At 44.0% G+C, this 13,179-nt stretch overlaps 1 protein-coding gene across 2 annotated transcripts in view; it reads left to right on the forward strand.

The window, feature by feature from the left end:
- greb1l (GREB1 like retinoic acid receptor coactivator) overlaps positions 1-13,179 on the forward strand; it is a 202,917-nt gene that overhangs the window by 37,446 nt on the left and 152,292 nt on the right. The gene's annotated exons all lie outside the window — the stretch shown is intronic.

The raw sequence follows: 13,179 nt of genomic DNA on the forward strand, positions 1-13,179 counted from the left end.
CCAAGCTTTTCTTTTTCTTTTTGTTGTACTTGCGTGCACGTCACAAGTCAGTCTTTGAATCTGATTATTATCATTTGTTTTCAACTCCTGCATCAGAATCATGCCAAGTTCATTTCTGCATTTCAACAAGATACGCGAGTCAGGAAAAGCACATCCAAGTCGTCCTTGAATTAATATTACTTTGCTCCACATGCCACCTCTCTTAACGTTTGCATCATTGTCAACCCGAGTTGAAGCATTGCTATTGTTCTTTTGGGTTACGGTTTCCTATGATGGTGGTCACGATGGGGGCAGGGAAGGAGGGGGAGGAGGCTTCCTGGAATATTTCCAGTTCGCAACACAAATTCATCACGGGCCAGATTAAGCCTTTTAGCGGGGGGGCCCCTCGGGGGAACCTTTTCTGCCGGATCCTCCTCATTCTCGGCTCAACCGAAAGCGCACAGTGCTATCGTGCTTACTTTTTTTTCAATCACGCTTTTATGATCAGAGTTCACTGTATATGTGATATTGAAAACAATTAAAGCCATAAAAACACTGTATATCAAATGGGCCTCTAATTGGACTGATATGGGGTCTCTGAGTATTTGATCCACATACGTGTCATATCTGCCACTGATATGAATGTCCCCGCTGCAGTCCTTAAGTGATAATCAACAGTCCATTATTACACCACACTTGAATGGGCTCATAAATTGCTAATCCTGCTCACGAAATTTACATAAACATGCTCAGTAGGTTGATCACCATGTATTGTTTGATTTTGCATGACATATCTCTGAAAGTTGGCCATAATAGAAAACTTTGTCCAGGACAAGTTCAAGTCTTTAAAGGCAGACTTTGAAGACTTTTGCAGCAGACTTTTAAATTACAATTGTCTGCATTTTTTTCTTTTACTAAATGTTTTCTACTCAGATGTAAATAAACTTGTATATGTGTTAGGTTTTTTTAAGCGCTGATTCTGGATCTGCACTTGTGTTTAACCCAGCACATCAATTTCATAAAAATAAAAACAATATAATAATGATAATACTGTCATAGATTGAGTGATATTTATGACTTAAGTTCAGCAACACGCTATTTTCTTTCCCGCAACATCAAAATTAAAACACATGGTATAATACGTATTGCACAAGTTTTTACAGGTCCAATTTAAAAACTGAAAATATATTTGTTTAATCTTTCAAAAATACATTAAGGGACACAAAAACCCATTATGGGGTTTACATTTGCAAATGACCAATTTTATTCATGATAAAAGTATATGTTCATTGTTAGCAATTAATTTATTTTTGTTGCCCTTCAAAACGTCTTGAAGGCCTCATGACTATGGAAGGTGAGGTACTCACTCTAAAACTGAGTTTGAGTTAATTTAAGACATTGGTGTCAGATATAAGGCCCGCGGGGCGGAACCGTCCCCAAGGAGATTTTGACCAGGCCCACATGATAATTTCAAAGTGAAAAATGCATAAAAGACATGGAATGAATATTTTAAATGGGTGCAATTCATGGAGTATCCGCTAGTGGGACACACTGTTTTGATCAGAGTGGAAGACAACATTGTTTTGATTAGAGAAAAAGACAACAACAGCCTCAGTCTGTCACTGAGACAGGCCCAACAGAGCAGTCGCTATCAAGGACATGTGAATACTTTTTCTTTACACATTTAATAGCACTCTCTTTAATTTGGCAGGGATTAAATTTAGATTTTTATGCACATGTGTAAATGGTTTCAAAATTCCTTTCTTTATAAATCTTGTTTAATCTTAAAGTGCATTACTATATTTTTCGATACCAATTACCGGTACTTGTTCGTTTTGTACCTTTGTACAATCGTTGGTATCAGTTGCAATGCATATATCATATGCATGATAAAAGTAAATTGCACATTTTTCTAAGGAAATCTAAGGTGCTTCATGAAATGTTTTGTAAAATATATGTTCATTAAATGTCAAAATTTTCCGAATGTCCTTGCTTCTTTAGACCAAAACAAAGGAAAGACGTGTTTTGGTTATTTAGAGCAGAGTATGGTATAATAATGGTATAATTTTCATTGTCCGCCCCACTTGACATCTACCGAGGCCGTATGTGGTCCACAATTCGAAATGAGTTTAACACCCCTGATTTAAGGTGAAGGTTTTTTCCCCCTTATGATGTTTTCCAGAACTTCTCCTATACATTCTTTTTTCTCCATCTTTATGACTTTTGCTGCCTTCGCTTATCCATCCATCCATTTCCTGAATCGCTTTATCCTCACAAGGATTACGGGGCGTGCTGGAACATATCCCAGCCTGCTGTCTTCGGGCATGGCCTTGAATCTTTGAGAGGACTGTGAATGTGCTGTGTTTCTTCCCTTCCCGTTAAAAACAAAAATAACGAATTTAAAAAAAAAAAACAACAACAACAAAAGCCAGTCAGCAGATGAGCGCGTAACAACAAAGCCCATTGAGGCACTTGCCCCAGAATAGCTATTGGAGGGAGTTGGACCGAGCGACTGCTTTCCCGCCCGCAGTGTACAGGATCTTATATTGGCATTGCCCCAGCATGGAGAGGGACTTGTGGAGCCAGTGTCTGTTCCACTGGCCGGCTTTCAAAGTAGCGTACCCCAGGGAAGGCCCTCTCATGGTCACCTCAGGCGCTGGTGATGGTTTGACACCGTGCTGATTTGAGTTCAAAATAGTGATGAAAAATTCGCAAACAGAAACCTTTTGCTCTTCGGTTTTGTACTTGCACTCTCGCCTGAATGCATCATGCACAGAGTAATAGGGCGCTCACATGGGGGGTCCATTTGACAGTTCTCGGAAGCCCTGGCCAGCCTCCAGCCTCCACTTCCAATGTCCATTTTTTTCATTTGTACTGGGTCTTCGGCTCTTATGGATTCTGGGGACAGTATGATAAAAATAGTGTGTGTGTGTGTGGGGGGGTGGGGGGGCTTTTTTGTTGTTGTTTTTGTTTTAATAATAAGGATGCTTGACTTTACACACCTATTTTTGGAAAACTGTGGGACGGTACAGTACTACAAATTGTACGGTGTTATTGTCTATTTTTGTGAACATATTAGTTGAATTCCGAGAGATATTACTTTTTAGTATATATTATTTTTTATATTACTATATTATTATTATATATTACTTTTGAGGTGAAGTACCAAATTGGCCCAAATATAGGACGACACTAATTATAAGACGATCCCCTCTTTTTCAAGACCCAAGTTTGAAAAAAGACTTTTTGACCACCAAATTAATTTTTATACAAAAAATAATTACAGTACATCTGAAACAAATGATTATAACAATAAATTTGAGATAAAAAGCATGTTATTTTGCCTCATTCAAATTTAAAGTGCAATCACATTCGTAAATGAATGGCTTCTGGTTTTTGAAATGTAAATTACATCATAACTTCTCCGCAGCTGCTGGTTAACCTGGCCGATCTTCGACCCACTTTTCTTCAGATTGTCACTACGTTTCTCAGTTTTCTGTTACCTCCTATGATTTTCTTCTCTTTTCTTTCTTACCGCTATTTTTTATTTTTCTTCTTCGTGCTGCCGCTATTTTTTATTTTTATTCTTCGTGGCAGGGGTTCATTTGGCCTGGGGAGTCAAGTTCAGAATTCGCTTCAATGATATCTGGCGCCATCTAGCGTCATGAATGGGTATAATGCCTAGACGCCAAATATAAGACGACACCCACTTTTTCAGTCTTATTTCAATGCAAAAAACACAGTCTTTTATTCGGGCCAATACAGTATATTGTTCTGCAGGGAGTCGTGAATGGTGCCATGGTCTACCCGCCTGACTTTGTCTGTGGGCAGTGTGGATTAGTTTCTCACTCAGTGACGGTGTGGACGGGGGTGTGAATGAATGTTTGTCTCAATGTGTGCCCTGCGACTGACTGCCGACCAGTTCAGGGTGTCGTCCCCCTTCCGCCCGAAGTCTACTGGGACTGGTTACATCACCTCCCACTACTGTAGTCAGGATAAGGGCTATTGAAAATGGATGTATGGATGTTCTGTGGACATTTGGGGGTGGATTATTCTTCAAAAAAATTGGTTGGTTGAACTCCAAAATGTACAACTTCAGAGGGTTATTCTTCTTGAAAATGTTGTTTAGTTGAACATCCAAATGTTACTGAATATTAATCCATTTGAATTCTTTGTTGTACAACTCTCGTAAGGTTTTAGAGCCGCATTTTTCCAGGCGATTTTGGTGGAACTTGGAAACCTTGGACTTTTTTTCCCCCCAATTTTGGTTGAACACTGACTTTCGAAGCTTATTATTTTGTGAAAATGGTCCTAGGTTGAAGATCCCAGTGTACAACCTCCGAGGCATATATTTCGTGATCATTTTGTTTGAAAATTGAAGTGAACAATTTAAAAGGTGTACCATTTATTATCACTCTAGTTTGCATATTTTTCCACATTTTGTTTGAACACTGAAATGTAACACTGACTGACTGACTGTGACTTATTCATTACGATAGTTTTGGTTGAACTTCAGACTCTTTTTAGTGTTTATTTTTTGACCTTTTTTGCTATACATTGCATGATTCCATGATTCTGACTTCAGAGGCATATCCTTCGAAAATTTTGGTTGAACTGCAAAATCTGTTTCAGTCCAGTTGAAGTCAGGTTTTGGTCCTGATTTTTTTGTTCGTTTGTACCATTCTAGTTTCTACAAAGGCATATTTTTGTCAATAGATCAGGTTTACATCAGTAATAAAAATAAAGTAAAAACAAGAGAATTCTCAAATGAATTTTTAATTGTATTCATGTTAGATGCATCGTTAAAAAATCTGATGGATGAAAACTTAGCAGTGGAAATAACAGCTGTTTTCAAATAGCAAACAAAGGGTGTAGGGCGGTATTTTGCCTTTGTTCCCAAAAATGCTCAATGTACTTTTGACCTCCACCCCCCACTACTTTGCCCCAGAAAAGACAAATGGAGGCCGTTTTCCTTGTGATGAATTCAAAAGCCTCCACTTCCTTCACAACAGAATGCCACTGTTGTGTCCACTTCAAGTTTAGAAAGACAACCTTTGAGAAAATACTACTCGCCAAGCATTTGTCAATCGGTACCTCCACCAGGGAAGTCCTTATTGATGGATGGCCAGAGGTTTTTTTTGCGCATGTTTATGTCTACTGTCTGGCTATAGAATCAGTAGCAGTTATTTGTACTTAGTAAAGGTTAGCTGAACTTCTCATAATACTTACTCAAAAAGTCCATTTTTACAGCTAATGTGTAACTTATTTTTATATGATGATAAAATATAATACCATATGTTTTCAAGTAAAACAGCAAGATGATGAAAATGTTCAGCCGCCGTGTATGGTGTGTATAGTTTGCTCACTTTCAACAAATTCAGTCTCCAATTGTTGTGGTTATTGACAGAATAGGGGCGGCACTGTGGGAGACTGGCTAGCACCCTGGGCTCACACTGCAGAGGTGCAGGGTTCGATTCCGGCTACGGCCTTCCTGTGAGGCGTTTGCATGTTCTGCCCCTGCCTGTGTGGGTTTTCTCCGGGTACTCCGGTTTCCTTCCACATTCCAAAAACAAGCGTGGCAGGCTAATGGAACACTCTTAATTGTCTCTAGGTGTGAGTGTGAGTGCGAATAGTTGGTCGTCTCTGTTTGCCCTGCGATTGGCTGGCAACTGGTTCTGGGTGTCCCCCGCCTACTGCCTGAAGACAGCTGGGATACCTCACCAGCACACCCCACCCCCCTTGTGAGGATAAGCGGATTAATAAATGGATGGATGGATGGATGGATAGTAATAGAATATAACTCAAAAAGCATTAAAAACACAAACAAAGGTTACGAAATGTTGTGCATTTTATTAGGCGTAATTTGATCCTGCAAGTGTCAGAGCCCACACAGACGCGCGCAATCAACAATCCAACCAATTACTAACACTCCTGATCTCAACACAAGTTCTTGGAATCAATCAAGTAGACGGTAGGAACCTGCGCATCATGATCTGATTGCAATTGGTACCTGGGTACCGAGAAAACACTTGGTAACACACTGCGCCATAATGGACAGAAATGTTGAAGTCTCGCAAGGTCCCACTGTTCAAGACGGCACACGCGCAGGCCTGCCTCAAGCTTGCCAGTCAACATCCAATCAAGGGTTGTCAATCCCTTTGCAATCTCAAAAGGCAACTAAAGACAGTTACTGTATGTACCCTAAATAGCATCGGAATATGTTAACAAATTTATTTTTTATAGACTGCAGTCAAAAAAATGGTTATCTTTGCAAGAACAAAGATGTATTTTGTCTGGAAGAAAAACGTAATCTTCCAGGGCACAAGTAAGAGGCTATTTTTCCAAGATGGAAAGATCAAACATTGAAGTCAAAGTAGAATTAGGGAAGAAAGATATTTCAAAAATACGACTTCATTTATGTCATGCCTTTTATTCTTTCAAAGCTTGTGGGGATGGTGGGGTGGGTGAACAAGCACAAAATCTGTCATTTGTTTGCCCCTGCTAAATAAGCCACCATGTGGCCAAAGATAGTGTGGCCAAATGGTGATTATTCTGGCAAGCTTTTATTTTGAAGGCCTGACATTTGGGTTTCCTATTATTTGGTTTTGGTGTTTTTTGTGTAATATCCATCCATCTGTCCATTTGCTAATCCGCTTATCCTCAGGAAGGATCATGGGCGTGTTGGAGCTTTTCCCAGCCCTCTTCAGGCAGTAGACGGGGGACAACCCGAACCGGTTGCCAGCCAATCGCAGGGCACGCAGAGACAAACAAACGCACACAGTCACAATCACAATGACACCGAGGGACAATATGAGCAAGTATGCCCAACCAAATGTTTTTGACCGAAGATGTTCTATTCAAGCAGCCAACCTCCTGCACATGCACGCATACACACACACACGCACTTGCACACACACACACACACACACACACGCACACACACACACACACACACACACACACACACACACACACACATATGCATGCCATGACAAGCAATAGCCAGAATGGCCGCAAACATGGTCGAAAGAGAAAAATAAAGTAGATAAAAGATTTTGTGAGTTTGTGAAAAGGAAATCATTGCCTACATTTGTAGGAGACCTGGAAAACGGAAACAGTGGCAGATTTTAGTCGCGAGTTAAGCGCACAAACATCAGGAGCCTAGCTCACGTGTACCATTTTAAAATCATTCTCCTGGTGCTCCAGATTTCCATTCTTTAACAATGCCTTTGGTGAATTGCAGATCAAACAAACTTGAAATGAGACTAAACAAAACAAAGAGATATATCTCAACGGCTCTGATCGCTAGCTGCAATTTTGCAGACTGTTAAATGTAAACAACTTCCTAAGATATAGGTCATGCGCCATCATAGGTTAAAGGTGACCTACCGATACTTTTTTAGTTGTCATTTCTTTACTGTCCTTTCTGTGAAAGTTAAACTGATAGGATGCAGTTGACTTGGAACCAGTCCGCGGATGACCGATCGACCAATGCATGTTTTTGGAATGTGGGAGCACCCGGAGAAAACCCACGCAGGCACTGGGAGAACATGCAAAACTCCGCAAAGGGAGGCCGCTGTCGCAGTCAAACCCATGACCTCTGTACTGTGACGGTGACATGCGAATCGGTCAACCACAGGTGCAGGAAATAAAACACGTTTGTTTTTACAAATTCTCCATTTGGCAAGAAGATGAGGCGAGTGTTGCTCAGCTGCATGCCGCTGCTTCTTTGTGCACTCAAAAGGAGTTTTTGACGCTTGCGTTTTGGCTTTAAAGAGCAACAATATGAACAAAGCAATCCTGTAAATCTACTGTTGCATTGTGGACACTTTGAAAGAGATTTACAGTATTTACTGTGCAATGTGGGACGTACGGCTGGCCAGGAGACGTGGACGCAAAGTGGCGGAAAAGGAAAAGACTGAGGCAGGCTTTCATCCATTCATTCATTTTGTACTTTAGGTTGCTTCTGTTACCCCGACAACAAGACTTTACTCCTGATAGTTGTCCTGCTTAATGGTGCAGAATATTAACACACTGTTGAGTCAAGAACAGTGAAGCACATGTCACATTTTAACCTTCCAAAAGCCCATTTCTGTCATTTGTCATTGTTGAGTCACGATTCAAAATGTGCAAGCAGCCTACAAGTTGCCGTTTACATAATATGACTTTCAGCAACTTATTTATCATTACATTTGAAAGGATGTTTTTTTTTTTTTTACCACTGCCTCTGCACACGGCTGAAGAAGCACAAAATGAGGATTTCTTTCATGGAACCCCCCCCCCCCCCCCCCCGCATTTTTGGTAGTTGTGGTTATGTAATCGATTCACAAAGTGTACTTCTTTTTTATAAAACACAAAATCACTCAAAGGTTGCAGAAGATCATAAAAGGATGATGTTTTTCCTGTATTTCAAGCTTCTTTGAATTTCATCATATGCATTTTGGATGGAATTTCCCACTATTTATGTACAGACACCGTATGTTCTCCATAATATTTGTCATGCTCGAGCACTCAAGTAGTTTACTGAATTTTTGGTTTGTTTTTGTGTGTAGGTAGCATGGTGTCAACTGGTTAGCACATACGGCTCACAGATCAGAAGTTGTGGGTTTGATTCCGGGCCCCGGCTTTCCTGTATGAAGCATGTTGTCCCCGTGTCTGCGTGGATTTTCTCTGGGTACTCCGGGTTTCGTCCCACGATCCAAAAACATGCATGGCAGGTTAATTGGGAGCTCCAAATTGCCCCTAGAAGAGATTGTGAGCGTGAATGGTTGTGTCTATTTGTGCCCTGCGATTGTCTGGCAACCAGTTCAGGGTGTCCCCTGCCTATTGCCCAAAGACAGCTGGGATGGGCTCCAGCACGCCGCGCAAACCTCATGAAGTTAAGCGGTTCAGAAAACTAATTGATTGCAATGATGACGATGTTGACGATGCTGAGTATAAACGAATTGTAAGAAAGAGCAATGATTAATTTTTTCCTGGGTGTTTTGTGAAAGTGTCCTTCCTCCACCGGTGCACACGGTGACTTTTGAGTGTATGATGTGTTCACACATGCTGAGCTAATCATTGAATAACTTTCCAATGACTTTGGGATCATTTCTCAACACGTTATGCTCGACTGTTAATCTCGTCAAGGTTGTTGAAATTGAACCAATAGATTCCAATGGGCTTTTTTTAGTGAGGCAATCAGGGCCCTGAGGTGCTCCGTGCTCGGGTGCACATCCGCACATCATTGTGATGTTGTGCCAGGTGATCATTAACGTGTTGTTGTCAGTGTCCCGAATCTTTTTACGTGTCACTATAGGAGTTTGATGTCCAAGTCCAATTTCCGTTTAGTGCCTCCTTCAACATGGAAAATTACTCACAGGCTGGAAGGACATTAAATTTGGTGAACATCCTGTACAATCTGCTCCCTATTTTACCCGAAGGCACCATTTCCAGTTGCATTATCACACTTTTGGCTTGTACCGTCAACCATATGACACCTTTTCAACATTAAAAAAAATCAAAGAAAAATACAAAACTCACTAGGAGTGTTAACTCTTTAGATGCTTGCTGAGCTGAAGTGTCCAGTGAATCACTATTTTGCTCCTGCAAAATGGAAATGCTTCTTCATTCCGCATTTCAATCTTCATAAACCAAACAAACTGCATTGGACTTTAGGAATGTTATATCCTCAATAAAACATTATGGCCCTGATATGACACAAAACGTCCTCACGTGATGTTTTATGGGCGCCGTGTGACCGACGTCTATTTCCTCAGTGTGCTTAAACCCGGTGGAGGTCGCAGCATTGTGTACGCAAACTTGTTTTGCAGTTTGTCCTCCATAGAGTGCACAATGCTCTTTTTGTTGCCCCACGCTCGTTTTTGTGCCGCAAATGATTTGGCCCTCGGGACTGCAGGGCTTGATTATTTCCAGGCCTGGGGAAACATGGGAGAGTGTTGGGAGATGCTCTCATTATATGAATCTAGAAATAACAAAGGAGTGAGAAAACAGAAAGAGAGAGAGACCAAAAGAGGCAGGGGCGCAGGGATGCTATTGTAGTTTGAGCCCACAATGTTCAACCAGGTCCATTGTAAATCCTCTTGACCACCAGAAAATGCTACATTTTGATTTTTTCGGACAAAAAACAAAACAAAAAAAAAAACACATTTTGTTGGTCACTGCATCATTATGCAAACTCACCTTGGCAAAACGATCACATAATTCCAACTTCCTTGCATACGTGTCAACTTTTCGTAACGCCAACCTGTATAAACTACCAAACAAATCCTTATAAAGAGCAAAAAAACCCCCTTATAACATACCAAAGCATTTTATATGTCAAAATAACGGCAGAACACCCCCCCCCCCCCGCCCCCCCACGAATTTTTCAATATTTATTGTACATCTCCATAATACAATGTCTGGTTAATGTCTAATCATCATTCTACTTAGTGGCATTACTGTGTTCAGAGTTGTATTCCTGCGTTACCTTTTTCACCAACTCCAAATTGTCACATCCTGGACTCTCGGCGCAGGGGCAGGGGTTTCCAGTACCTGGTCGACTGGGAGGGCTACGGGCCGGAGGAGCGGCAATGGGTGCCCCGCTCCTGGATCCTTGATCCGTCCCTTTTGCGCGACTTTCACACTGCTCATCCATCCAAACCGGGTAGTCCGCCGGGAGGCGTCCATTGAGGGGGGGTACTGTCACGTCGCGTGCCCGCCAGCAGGTGGCGGGTTTTTTCCTCCGCCATCTGCACACCTGTCCGTAATTTCGGGCTGATTACCCTCCTTTATTAAGAGACTCCGGCAGTCCTCTCACTGCCGGAGAATTCCTTACTGTGCCATTGCTCTCTCTCGCTATTTCATCGTTCGATATTACTCGCTGCCTTTTTGCCTTACGGCCACTACTATTGTTATTCGCGTTGCATCCAAATTGTTATTGCTCTAGTTTACTGATCTCTGTACTCCCTCGCTCTTTGTTTTTTCGCGAGCGTTTTCGGTTGTTTTCCTTATTTCCTGGTCCTTATTTGACCAGCGTTTTCTGTTACCGTTTTCCCTGTCGGGCTCTTTCTGTTCGTTATTAAAACCCTTTGTGTTTCATACAAGATCTTTTCGTGTCTGCTTTTTCCTGGGATCCACCTCGTTATTTTTGTTGTGCACGAGGCGATTTTTCATCGCCTCGGGCGCAACGTGACAGAATTCTCCGGCCACCATGGATCCCGCAGACATCGAAAAGATATTGTCCGCTCTTTCCCGACAAGAGCAACAAATGAGTCAGCACGGCCAAGCCATTACGGAACTCCGCGGCGCGGTCTCCATGCTGGCTCATCGGTTCGATGAATTCGAACCTCGCTTAGTTCGGGTGGAGGAACGGAGACCACCACCTCCCGGGGTTCGTCCTACCACCCTGGAAGCGCCCTCCTCATATCCCACTATGTCGAGGGTGCCCTCGCTTCCACACCCCCCTCGTTACGGGGGTGAGCACGGGCAGTGTGGACACTTCCTACACCAGTACTCTCTCATATTTGACCAACAGCCGTCTGCCTACGCTAATGACGCCGCCAAGGTGGCTTATGTCATGAGTCTGTTAACAGGTCCGGCGGCGTCGTGGGCGATTGCGACCAGTGACGCTAAGCCGAATCTCCGTTCATCATTCCCTGACTTCGTGGCAGCCTTTCGTCGGGTGTTCCAACATCCCGTGCGGGGCAGAGAGGCGGAGGGTCGGCTACTCGCCCTTCACCAGGGAAGGCGGTCGATCGCGGACTACTCCATTGAGTTCCGGATCCTGGCCGCACAGAGTGGATACGACGATCGAGCCCTGTGTGGACTGTTTCGCCGTGGCCTAAACTCTCAACTCAAGGACGAGCTGGCGACCCGCGACCACAGCACCGATTTGGAGGAGCTGATCGACCTCTCCCTCCTCATGGACAATCGCCTGAGGGAGCGAGGCCGGGAGCGTGGAAGTGATCGGTATCCGTCTCGACGCACCACGTACCGTGAGGAACATCGTGGGTTCGGTGAGCACTCCCGGGGCCGGGAGACAGCAACCACGGAGGAACCGATGCAGCTGGGCGGCAAGGACGTTGGTGCGGAGGAAGGAAGGCGCCGTCTCCGCGACCGTGCTACGACAGACAGCGCCCAACCACCTCCTCACGCCGCAACCAGCTATCCGGGGTCGTCCTTCCATGTCCACCCCAAGTACTGTGAGTTACGACCTTGCGCGTCACCCCCCGAGTCTAGGCGAGTCGACAAGCGACCGGGACACCCCAACAGACTTGAGCTCGAGGGGGAGGTATTCGGTGGGTCCCGGTCAAGGCGGGTTCGGGCCCTGGTAGATTCAGGAGCGGATGACTGTTTGATGGACACCAATCTCGCGTCCGAGCTGGGTTGCTTTTTGGAGGAATTGATTGAAAAGAAGCGGGTGCGTGATCTTGATTGGCGTCTCCTGGCGGTAGTAACGCATCGAACGGAGCCGCTAAAGCTTCTACTATCCGGCAATCATATTGAGCATCGCCGTTTTTACGTAATGCGGTCCCGCAACGCTCCGATCATCCTCGGATTACCCTGGCTTCAGATGCATAACCCCGTGATTTCGTGGGCGCGCCCAGCAATCGATAGCTGGAGCCAATATTGTTATCAGCACTGCTTACAATCAGCCGTCGGGAAGCACGAACGCGTCACGCCCCCCGAGGAGATCTGCCTTGATGGAGTGCCGGAGTGCTATCTTAGGGAAGTATTCAGCGAGGATCGCGCGCGCTCCTTGCCCCCACACCGCCCCTTCGATTGCGCTATAGACCTGCAGGCGGGCGCCCCGTTGCCAACCTCGCGGCTGTATCAGGTATCCCAACCCGAGCGTGAGGCGTTGACGAAATACATCAACAGCTCGCTCGCTGCAGGTCTCATCAGACCATCACGCTCACCGTTAGGGGCGGGTTTTTTCTTCGTGGGGAAGAAAGGTAAGACCCTGCGACCCTGCGTAGACTATCGGGGATTGAACGAGATCACGATCAAGAATAAATACCCCTTACCCTTGATAGACTCCGCCTTCGCCCCACTGCAATCGGCCACTGTCTTCTCGAAACTAGACTTGCGCAGCGCTTACCATTTGGTTCGCATCCGGGAGGGCGACGAATGGAAAACCGCTTTTAAGACCCCCCTGGGCCATTTTGAATATTTAGTTATGCCTTTTGGACTCACAAACGCCCCTGCCGTATT

Source organism: Hippocampus zosterae, chromosome 15, assembly GCF_025434085.1.
Source record: "Hippocampus zosterae strain Florida chromosome 15, ASM2543408v3, whole genome shotgun sequence".
Taxonomy (NCBI): domain Eukaryota; kingdom Metazoa; phylum Chordata; class Actinopteri; order Syngnathiformes; family Syngnathidae; genus Hippocampus; species Hippocampus zosterae.